Source organism: Ovis aries, chromosome 7, assembly GCF_016772045.2.
Source record: "Ovis aries strain OAR_USU_Benz2616 breed Rambouillet chromosome 7, ARS-UI_Ramb_v3.0, whole genome shotgun sequence".
Taxonomy (NCBI): domain Eukaryota; kingdom Metazoa; phylum Chordata; class Mammalia; order Artiodactyla; family Bovidae; genus Ovis; species Ovis aries.
The window spans coordinates 47379735-47392051 of NC_056060.1; the positions used below are offsets into that span (position 1 = coordinate 47379735).

The window sequence follows — 12317 nt, forward strand, 5'->3', positions numbered from 1 at the left end:
GAAAAAAAAAAGTGAAAAATGAAACTCTAAGCCTGGCAGTCCACATTTAAAGTAGCCTGCAGAACTTGGCTGGCTGGGTTTCCCTACAACATCATTGCAAAATCGCCTCTCTGAACTACTAACCAGTCTCAAACTAAGAAGATGCATAGCGACTTGGACATAGACTTGAACTTGACGCCAGCAAAGATGGATACAGTACCCTGTCCCAGGTTTCTTGGTGTAGGTGAAGGAATTGCAGAAGAGAGTGCATGGTAAAAATAGTAAGTTGTTCTTCAACCATCCTGCAAGGTTAAAAAGGAGGATCTAATAAATTTGACCTTCAGTGAGCTGCTGTTTCAACTCCAGGAGAGCTTTGTGGGCTCCATGATATCACTAGCCTTGTTTGTTCCATAATGGGGAAGAGCAGCAAGGGCCAGGCTTGATGTGATGAGATTTTTGCCTCTTTTTCTCTCTTGTGATGCTCAGCTGCCTATGTCCTCCCCATCCCCATCCCCATCCTAGAGTCTGTCTCCGCATTTTTGCACATAAATCTAAAGATGAAAGATAATGTTTCAAGGGATGATACGGAGATCCAGGTTAAAGAGAAAACAGAATGTTGGTAGATATATGCACATAACAGTCACACAGTGTTCCAGTAGCTGGGCTTCAAGCATCATTGATAACAGGAAATTTCTTTTAAGCGATCATCTTATGAACTGATTACAGGTCACTCATGAATGGATGCTCACAGGAGCGCATGCCTGAGGCTACATGGTTAATGGGAAGTAAAGTGCAAGATGGGAGAAACCTAAACACACACCTTTGTATCCATGGACAGATAATTGGAGAAGATCTTGCTTAATACACACAATGAGACTTGTGAATAGACATGTAAACAGAATCTTGGTTCTCAGTTTTGAAAATAAGCAGAGACAAGAGCATCGAATTGGGATTTGGTCTGACATCTGCGTAAACTTTGCTGCTTACAAACTGAGTTGCTTTTGACTTGCGACATGAACTCACTAGGACTCAGTGTCCAGATTTGTTGTATGGTTTGAAATATCAGGTGGCTCAGATGACGAAGAATCCACTTGAATGCAGGAGACGCAGGTTTGATCCCTGAGTCGGTAACGATACCCCAGAGAAGAAAATGTGGAGAATAACAACTGCATTGTAGGTTTGTTGTAAAGATTAAATGACATAATGCCCCTGAAGGCAAAAGGTATGGCAGCCCTCTCCAGCATTCTTGCCTGACAAATCCCTTGGGCAGAAGAGCCTGGTGGGTCACAGTCCAAAGGGTTGCAAAAGAGATGGACTCAATTTAGCAACTAAAACAATACGAACAGATTACTTTTACAGTTATCTATGGCTTTTGCTAATATGTTAGTTTGTGGCCAGATCTATTACAGGGAGGGGAACAACATTTTCAGAAAATTAAGAAGAAACTTCTTAAGATATTATGGATTAAGTTTCAGTCAACTCTATAGAAAGGAGGGCTTGCTTGAAAACTTGGCAAGTTTTACGACAAAGGAGATTTGCCGCTCCCTGAACTGGTGGATGAAGATCAGGAATGAACTTTGTAAAAGCTCTGCTTTTGAAAACCATTTTCTACAAATAACTGCAATCAGATTCTCATCTTTTCTCTTCAAGGGCAAATATTTAAAGCCCTTCCGTACCTGCAGAATCTTTGAAGACATGAAAAAGTGATAAGAGGGGGAGCTTGGGTTTCTGATGCTAATGTGCTTAATGACTCATAATTGCATAAAAAGTGAGATTTTAAAAAAATTCCTTGTCTTGAGACCTAGAAGACTGCAAAGTAAGCACTCACCCAGGAACTAAAAATAAGGGAGATAAGTCACTGGAGATCTTCCACAAACCCCTCTTAGTGAGAACATAATAGAATCTTGCCACAGGAGGGAAGGGAGACTGGGAGTGTCTCATTTTTAGGGCCCACTATGGACTGAGGCACTGGTAATCATCCTTTCAAGTCCTATAGGCTCTCTACTCTATTCTACAAAATGCCCACATTGAAACCAGCCAGATTTAGTTGAGGGGCAAGGAGGGGCGGTTTCCAAGAGCTAGATGACACGACTCTACCATTTTTAAGTTTTAAAGCCTTTATATCCAAATCGTTATTTTTGAAGACAAGGAACCTGAGGTCCAAGAAGATTAAACCACAACCACTGGTTATTAATCAATCCATCATTTTAGTGCCTTTTATTGTTTTTTAACTTTTTATTTTATATTGAAATATAGCTGATTAACAATGTTGTGATATTTTCAGGTGGATATCAAAGGGACACAGCCATGCATATACATGTATCCATTCTCCACCAAATTCCCATTCTATCCAGGCTGCCAAATAACACTGAACAGAGTTACCTGTGCTGTACAGTAGTAGGTCCTTGTTAGTTCAGTTCAGTCGCTCAGTTGTGTCCAACTCTTTGCAACACCATGAATTGCAACACGCCAAACCTCCCTGTCCCTCACCAACTCCCAGAGTTTACTCAAACTCAAGCCCATTGACTTGGTGATGCCATCCAACCATCTCATCCTCTGTCGTCTCCCTCTCCTCCTGCCTTCAATCTTTCCCAGCATCAGGGTTTTTTCCAATGAGTCAGTTCTTCCCATCAGGTGGCCAAAGTATTGGAGTTTCAGCCTCAGCATCAGTCTTTCCAATGAATATTCAGGACTGATTTCCTTTAGAATGGACTGGTTGGATCTCCTTGACCCACTCTCAAGAGTCTTCTCCAACACCACAGTTCAAAAGCATCAATTCTTCAGTGCTCAGCTTTCTTTATAGTCCAACTCTCACATCCATACATGACTACTGGAAAAACCATAGCCTTGACTAGATGGACCTTTCTTGGCAAAATAATGTATCTGCTGTTTAATATGCTATCTAGGTTGGTCATAACTTTTCTTCCAAAGAGCAAATGTCTTTTAATTTCATGGCTGCAGTCACCATCTGCAGTGATTTTGGAGCCCCCAAAATTAAAGTCTGACACTGTTTCTACTGTTTCCCCATCTATTTGCCATGAAGTAATGGGACCAGATGCCATGATCTTAGTTTTCTGAATGTTGAGTTTTAAGCCAACTTTTTTACTCTCCTCTTTCACTTTCATCAAGAGGCTCTTTAGTTCTTCTTTGATTTCTGCCATAAGGATGGTGTCATCTACATTGATATTTCTCCTGGCAATCTTGATTCCAGCTTGTGCTTCATCCAGACCAGGGTTTCTCTGATGTACTCTGCATAGAAGTTAAATAAGCAGGGTGACAATATACAGCCTTGACATACTCCTTTCCTATTTGGAACAGTCTGTTGTTCCATGTCCAGTTCTAACTGTTGCTCCCTGACCTGAATACAGATTTCTCAAGAGGCAAGTCAGGTCGTCTGGTATTCCCATCTCTTTAAGAATTTTCCAGAGTTTGTTGTGGTCCACACAGTCAAAGACTTTGGCATAGTCAATACAGCAGAAGTAGATGTTTTTTTTCTGGAACTCTCTTGCTTTTTTGATGACCCAACAGATGTAGGCAATTTGGTCTCTGGTTCCTCTGCCTTTCCTAAATCCAGCTTGAACATCTGGAATTTCACAGTTCACATACTATTGAATCGTGGCTTGGAGAATATTGAGCGTTACTTTACTAGTGTGTGAGATGAGTGCAACTGTGCAGTAGTTTGAGCATTCTTTGGCATTGCTTTTCTTTGGGATTGGAATAAAAACTGACCTTTTCCAGTCCTGTGGCCACTGCTGAGTTTTCCAAATTTGCTGGCATATTGAGTACAGCACTTTCACAGCATCATCTTTCAGAATTTGAAATAGCTCAACTGGAATTTCATCACCTCCACTAGCTTTGTTCGTAGTGATGCTTCCTAAGGCCCACTTGACTTCACATTCCAGGATGTCTGGTTCTGGGTTGGTGATCACACCATCATGATTATCTGGTTCATGAAGAACTTTTTATAGTTCTTCTGTATTCTTGCCACCTCTTCTTAATATCTTCTGCTTCTGTTAGGTCCATACCCTTCCTGTCCTTTATCGGGCCCATCTTTGCATGAAATGTTCCCTTGGTATCTCTAATTTTCTTGAAGAGATCTCTAGTCTTTCCCATTCTGTTCTTTTCCTCTATTTCTTTGTATTGATCACTGAAGGCGGCTTTCTTATCTCTCCTTGCTATTCTTTGGAACTCTGCATTCAAATGGTTATATCTTTCCTTTTCTCCTTTGCCTTTTGCTTTTCTTCTATTCACAGCTATTTGTAAGGCCTCCTCAGACAACCATTTTGCCTTTTTCACTTCTTTTCCTTGGGGATGGTCTTGATCTCTGCTTCCTATACAGTGTCATAAACCTCTGTCCTTAGTTCTTTGGGTACTCTATCAGATTGAATCCCTTGAATCTATTTTTCAATTCCACTGTAGAATCATAAGGTATTTGATTTGGGCCATACCTGAATGATCTAGTGGTTTTCCTCACTTTTTTCAATTTAAGTCTGAATTTGGCAATGAGTTCATAGTCTGTGCCACAGTCAGCTCCCAGTCTTATTTTTGCTGACTATATAAAACTCCATCTCTGGCTGCAAAGAATATAATCAATCAGATTTTGGTATTGACCATTTGGTGATGTCCATGTGTAGAGTCTTGTGTTGTTCAAGAGGGTGTTTGCTATGACCAGTGTGTTCTTTTAGCAATACTCTATTAGCCTTTGCCCTGCTTCATTCTGTATTCCAAGGCCAAATTTGCCTGCTACTCCAGGTATTTCTTGACTTCCTACTTTTGCATTCCAGTCCCCTATAATAAAAGGAGCATCTTTTGGGGGTGTTAGTTCTAGAAGGTCTTGTAGGTCTTCATAGAACTCTTCAACGTCAGCTTCTTCAGCATTACTGGTTGGGGCATAGACTTGGATTACTGTGATATTGAATGGTTTGCCTTGGAAACGAACAGAGATCATTCTGTCATTTTTGAGGCTGCATCCATGTACTGCATTTCAGACTCTTTTGTTGACTATAATGGCTACTCCATTTCTTCTAAGGGATTCTTGCCCACAGTAGTAGGTATAATGGTCATCCGAGTTAAATTCACCCATTCCTTGTTGGTTATCCATTTAAAATATGGCAGTGTGTATATGTCCATCCCAAACTCCCTAACTATCCCTTCCCCCCATCCTTCCCTGCTGGCAATCATAAGTTTGTTCTCTAAGTCTGTGAATCTGTTTCTGTTTAGTGTCTTTCAGACCCAGCTTCAACTAACCAGAAGCTGAGCTGACACTTACCAAACTTTGCTGTCACAGTGGTGGTCTATGTAGTTTATCATCATACAATAGAGATTATGAAGTGGTTGTTCTTTACAGTGTTCAGGCCCACAAGTTTGGCTTATTCATTTCTGCCTAATAAGTGTAACTCACTTTCCTATACAATACCAATGCTTGCTTCTTGCCTTTTTTTGAAGTATAGTTGATTTACAATGTTATATTAGTTTCAGATGTACATGTAATGATTTAATATTTTTATAGATTATACTCCTTTTACAGCTTCCCTTGTGGTTCAGCTGGTAAAAAACCTGCCTGCAATGTGGGAAATGTGGATTTGATCTCTGGGTTGGGAAGACCCCCTGGAGAAGGGAAAGGCTACCCACTCCAGTATTCTGGCCTGGAGAATCCCATGGACTGTATGGTCCATGAGGTTGCAAAAAGTCAGACACGACTGAGTGACTTTCACTTCCACTCTCATACTCCTTTTAAAGGTATTATAAAATATTGGCTATATCCCCTTGCTGTCCTTGTTGCGTATTTATTTTATACATACTTATTGGTACTTCTTAATGGCTTTTCCTACCTTGTCTCTCCCTGCTTCCTTCTCCCCACCAGTAACCATTGGTTTGGTCTGTATCTCTGTGAGTCTCTATTAAATTCATTCATTTTATTTTTTAGATTCCATATGTAAGTGATAACATACAGTGTCTGTCTTCATTTGTCTGACATTTCACTTAGCACAATACTCTAGGTCTATTCATATTTTTGCAAACTGAAAACTTTCAGACTTTTTTTATGGCTGATTAATATTCCATCATGTGTATGTACCACATCTTTCTAGCCATTATTCTGCTGATGGACACTTAGTGGTATCTGTGTCTTGGCCATTGTAAATAATGCTGCTGTGAACATTGGGGTGCATTTTTTGAATTAGTGATTTTGTTTTCTCCAGATATATAGCCAAGGGTGAAATTCTTGGATCATATGGTAGTTCTATTTTTAGTTTTTTTGAGGAACCTCTACAATATTTTCTCCAGCGGCTGCACCAATTTACATTTTCACCAACGGTGTACTAGGATTCCCTTTTTTAAACACCCTTTTGCCATATGTTATTTGTGGTCTTTTCAGTGATGGACATTCTGATCGGTGTGAGGTGATATCTCACTGTGGTTTTGATTTGCATTTCTCTGATGATTTAGTGATGTTGAAAACTTTTTCATGTATCTATTGGCCATCTGTATGTCTTCTTTGGGGGAAAAAAAATGTCTCTTTAGGTCTTCTGCCCATTTCTTAATTGGATTTTTTTTTTTTTTTGAGTTGAATGAGCTGTGTATTTTGGGTATTAATCCCTCATCAAATATCACTTCTCTCTTGTTGGGCTTCTGTCACATAGGGAGAAAAGTCAGTGCCTTTTCTCTTATTCAGCAGTGTTTGCTGGTGGGTTTTGTTTTGCCATATTTCCATTTATTGAGGTCCTGTTTATATACAATATAATTCACCAATTTGAAGTGTGCAGTTTGATGAGTTTCTATAATTGTGTATAATCTTGTAACTTCCACCAGAGTCAATATAGAGAACAGGTCTCTTATCCTAAAAAAGCTACCTTGGGCCCACCTTCTCTTAAATCCCTCTCCCTACCCCTGGCCGCTGGCAACCACAGATCTGCTTTCTCTCACTATGCTGTTTTTTTTTCTTTTTTTTTCCTAGAATTTCTTAGAAATGAAGTCCTATAGAATACAGTCTTTTGTATTCAATTTCTTTCTCTTAGAATAATGTTTCTGAGACTCATCCATGTTGTTATGTGCATTTATATTTCATTTCTTTTGATTGCTAGAATGGTATTCCATCTCATACAGGATATAAGGTATACAATTGGTTCTTTTCCTCACCAGGTAATGGCGATTTGGGTTGCTTCCAGTTGGGGGCTAGGCAGAATAATCTTTGTCAAGTTTTATTCTTGACTTCTCCTAGTCAGTTAATACTTGACCCAGTTTCTAATTTTTATGATCTTAGATTGATTGCCTTTACTATCACAGTCAAAGATTTTCAAAAAATGCTGATGGGGTGGAGGTGTTGCCTCTGATGCTCCAGTTTGCCACTTGGGAAGCGATCTTCTACTCATCTCAAAGCACCAGTGCTAAGGCCCAGCATTGACACGATGGCCTATTTAGTGATCTATAAAGCAGTTTACTGTCGTGACAGGCCTTTGGGGACATGACAGAGTGCAACAAAATGTGGTATTCAATGTTTATAGTAGATGAGTTGGTTTTTATCTTGCCTTGTAGAAAAATACACACATTTTGTTTTTCACCCATTCTAAGTGTGCAGGGAGGGGGAAGTGGGAAGACCAGTGGGCGATACTGTCCCAGGCTGGTGTAGCCGACTTGGAACAACCCGGGAAGAGTTAGTGCTTAGACCTAACAGAAGAGACTCTTCTGAAAAATGTGCTGTCCCCCTGTTATAATTCACAGTAATGAGCAGGGAACAAAAGGTTGTGAAGGAGAGAGGTGACTGATGGCCGACACGGCCGCCCCGTGCTGCAGCTGGCACGGCTCCCGCTGGTGAAAAGCATAATATATTATTGCTCCAGGTCGCAGAGTGGTAAATGAACACTTACAGCCGCTGTGGCAACTGGATTGATTATCACAGCTACCCCAGGACCAGCCTGGCCCGGCGTTACAAGTGAGCACATGCACTCCTGCCAGGCTACAGTCAGAAGAGCACCTCACAGGCAGTTTGTACAAACTGAAGTCTCTGATTGTTGCAAATCCCTCCTTTCTTGCACGCCTGTCCAGTGGGGAATTGGGGTCATGCTGGCCCACATGGTTGGGCCCCTCAGACTAGAGAGAAGCAGGACTGCCTTGTCCAGACAGTGCGTGTTTTGTTGTGAGTATAGGGTCACTGTTTGTTGGATACAATCAAATGAATGAAATCAGTGAACCTGTGAGTGGAATACCAGGTCAGGGGAAAGGTGGGAAGTGAGTATGGGGAGACCAGTGATGGGTATCATCGGCAGCTGGGATGCCTAGGCAGGATGTCGGAAAGAAGGAAAGGAGGAGAGCGGAGGATAGTAGGTTAACTCAGAGACACTTGATTCGCCATTGACAGTGACTGGATTTTACATGTTGCTGAGAGCATGTCGCATTAGTAAGCTTGGTGTGTTTAATGATCAGGGGATGGACCAGTTCATTTTCTCTTAATCTACAGATACTGGTAGGAATTTATACATCAGTTCAGTTCACTCACTCAGTTCAGTTCAGTCGCTCAGTCGTGTCCGACACTGTGCGACCCCATGAACCGCAGCACGCCAGGCCTCCCTGTCCATTCCCAACTCTCGGAGTCTACCCAAACCCATGTCCATTGAGTCGGTGGTGCCATCCAACCATCTCATCCTCTGTCATCCCCTTCTCCTCCTGCCCTCAATCTTTCCCAGCATCAGGGTCTTTTCCAATGAGTCAGCTCTTCGCATCAGGTGGCCAAAATATTGGAGCTTCAGCTTCAACATCAGTCCTTCCAATGAACATCCAGGACTGATCTCCTTTAGGATGGACTGGTTGGATCTCCTTGCAGTCCAAGGGACTCTCAAGAGTCTTCTCCAACACCACAGTTCAAAAGCATCAATTCTTCGGCACTCACCTTTCTTTATAGTTCAATTCACACATCCATACATGACCACTGGAAAAACCATAGCCTTGACTCGATGGACCTTTGTTGGCAAAGTAATGTCTCTGCTTTTTAATATGCTGTCTAGGCTGGTCATAACTTTCCTTCCAAGGAGTAAGCATCTTGTAATTTCATGGCTAAATCTCCAATTTTTCCAATAGCAAAGGGAAGGGAGAAATCCATGGCCCCACTGGCAGATCTAGTCAGAATTGTAAGGACGTTCTAAATTATTTTTTCCCAGTGTTTCACTGGGGAGAAATTTGGTTGGCCAATAAGTTCTTTTGTTCTTTTTTACCGTCTGATGGCTTAGGTAGCTCTTCAGTTGAGTTCAGTTCAGTTACTCAGTCATGTCCGACTCTTTGCGACCCCATGAATCACAGCACGCCAGGCCTCCCTGTCCATCACCAACTCCCAGAGTTCACTCAGACTCACGTCCATCGAGTCAGTGATGCCATCCAGCCATCTCATCCTCTGTCGTCCCCTTCTCCTCCTGCCCCCAATCCTTCCCAGGATCAGAGTCTTTTCCAATGAGTCAACTCTTCCCATGAGGTGGCCAAAGTACTGGAGTTTCAGCTTTACCATCGTTCCTTCCAAAGAAATCCCAAGGCTGATCTCCTTCAGAATAGACTGGAAGGGACTCTCAAGAGTCTTCTCCAACACCACAGTTCAAAAGCATCAATTCCTTGGCGCTCAGCCTTCTTCACAGTCCAAATCTCACATCCATACATGACCACAGGAAAAACCATAGCCTTGACTAGACGGACCTTAGTCAGCAATGAAATGTCTCTGCTTTTGAATGTGTTATCTAGGTTGGTCCTAACTTTTCTTCCAAGGAGCAAGCATCTTTAAATTTCATGGCTGCAGTCACCATCTGCAGTGATTTTGGAGCCCCCCAAAATAAAGTCTGACACTGTTTCCCCTGTTTCCCCATCTATTTCCCATGAAGTGATGGGACTGGATGCCATGATCTTCGTTTTCTGATTGTTGAGCTTTAAGCCAACTTTTTTACTCTCCACTTTCACTTTCATCAAAAGGCTTTTTAGTTCCTCTTCACTTTCTGCCATAAGGGTGGTGTCATCTGCATATCTGAGGTTATTGATATTTGTCCTGGCAGTCTTGATTCCAGCTTGTGCTTCTTCCAGTCCAGTGTTTCTCATGATGTACTCTGCATATAAGTTAAATAAGCAGGGTGACAATATACAGCCTTGACGTACTCCTTTTCCTATTTGGAACCAGTCTGTTGTTCCATGTCTAGTTCTAACTGTTGCTTCCTGACCTGCATACAGGTTTCTCAAGAGGCAGGTCAGGTGGTCTGGTATTCCCATCTCTTTCAGAATTTTCCACAGTTGATTGTGATCCACACAGTCAAAGGCTTTGGCATAGTCAATAAAGCAGAAATAGATGTTTTTCTGGAACTCTTTTGCTTTTTCCATGATCCAGGGGATGTTGGCAATTTGATCTCTGGTTCCTCTGCCTTTTCTAAAACCAGCTTGAACATCTGGAAGTTCATAGTTCATGTATTGCTGAAGCCCGGCTTGGAGAATTTTGAGCATTACTTTACTAGCATGTGAGATGAGTGCAATTGTGTGGTAGTTTGAGCATTCTTTGGCATTGCCTTTCTTTGGGATTGGAATGAAAACTGACCTTTTCCAGTCCTGTGGCCACTGCTGAGTTTTCCAAACTTGCAGGCTTATTGAGTGCAGCACTTTCACAGCATCATCTTTCAGGATTTGAAATAGCTCAACTGGAATTCCGTCACCTCCACTAGCTTTGTTCGTAGTGATGTTTCCTAAGGCCCAGTTGACTTCACATTCCAGGATGTCTGGGTCTAGATGAGTGATCACATCATCGTGATTATCTGGGTCATGAAGATCTTTTTTGTACAGTTCTTCTGTGTATTCTTGCCACCTCTTCTTAATATCTTCTGCTTCTGCTAGGTCCATACCCTTTCTGTCCTTTATCGAGCCCATCTTTGCATGAAATGTTCCTTTGGTATCTAATTTTCTTGAAGAGATCTCTAGTCTTTCCCATTCTGTTCTTTTCCTCTATTTCTTTGCATTGATCACTGAAGAAGGCCTTCTTATCTCTTCTTGCTATTCTCTGGAACTCTGCATTCAGATGGTTATATCTTTCCTTTTCTCCTTTGCTTTTTGCTTCTCTTCTTTTCACAGCTATTTGTAAGGCCTCCCAGACAGCCATTTTACTTTTTTGCATTTCTTTTCCATGGGGATGGTTTTGATCCCTGTCTCCTGTATAATGTCACGAACCTCATTCCATAGTTCATCAGGCACTCTATCTATCAGATCTAGGCCCTTAAATCTATTTCTCACTTCCACTGTATAATCATAAGGGATCTGATTTAGGTCATACCTGAATGGTCTAGTGGTTTTCCCTACTTTCTTCAATTTAAGTCTTTATTGTCATTCAAAACAATTTTGTTAAGTTGTATTCTGATAGTTGTCATATCAGCATGTATTTTAAAGGAAACATCAAAATTGGTAAATTTTTGTGTAGCCATTTAAATATTGAAGGTGGACGATAAAAGCAACATTTTGGGCATACTATACTTTATTATTGCCAGAAAGGTAAAAAGGCAACTGAATGAAAAAAAAAAAAAAGTGTGTGGTGTATGGAGAAGACTGATTGGTGTGACAATACACAAAAACTGGTGTATGGTGACTGATTGAATGTGACAAAAGTGGTTTGCAGAGTTTCATGCTGGAAATTTCTTGCTGGATGATGTTACATGGTCAAGCAGACCAGTTGGAGTTGATACTGATTAAGTTTAGACATTAATTGAAATCAATCAATGTTATACCATGCAGGAGGTAGCTGACATACTCAAAATATCCTAAACAAGCACTGAGAATCATTTGCACCAGCTTGGTTATGTTAATCGCTTTGATGTTTGGGTTCCGCATAAGTTAAGCTAAACATAAGGAAAAGTTCCCATTTTAAAATTAATCATGCAGGTAATGAAAAGTGGATATTGTACAATAATGTGAAACAGAAGAGACTGTGGGTTTAATGAAATGAGCCACCACCAACCACACCAAAGCCAGTCTTCATCCAAAGAAGATGATGTATATATGGTGGCATTGGAAAGTAGTTCTTTATTATGAGCTCCTTCCAGAAAACCAAATGATTAATTCCAACAAGTACTGCTCCCAGTTAGACCAACTGAAGGCAGCACTTGACAAAAAGTGTCTGAAATTAATCAACAGACCACGCATTATCTTCCATCAGGGTAACACAAGACTGCATGTTTCTCTGATGCCCAGGCAAAAACTATTACAGCTTGGCTGGGAAGTTCTGATTCCTCCGCCATATTCACCAGACACTGCCCCTTCGGATTTCCATTTATTTCAGTCTTTATAAAATTCTCTTAATGGAAAAAATACTTCAGTTTCCTGGAAATCTGTACAAG

At 41.1% G+C, this 12317-nt stretch overlaps 1 protein-coding gene across 2 annotated transcripts in view; it reads left to right on the top strand.

Moving 5' to 3' along the window:
- RORA (RAR related orphan receptor A) overlaps positions 1-12317 on the top strand; it is an 807747-nt gene that overhangs the window by 302015 nt on the left and 493415 nt on the right. Inside the window, exon 1 of one of the 2 annotated variants that reach the window (XM_027971773.3) lies at positions 1-12317. This exon is cut by the window's left edge and continues 302015 nt beyond it; it is cut by the window's right edge and continues 108957 nt beyond it. The exons of the other annotated variant lie outside the window; for it this stretch is intronic. The gene's annotated coding sequence lies outside the window, so the exon portion shown is untranslated. 2 annotated transcript variants of the gene reach the window in all.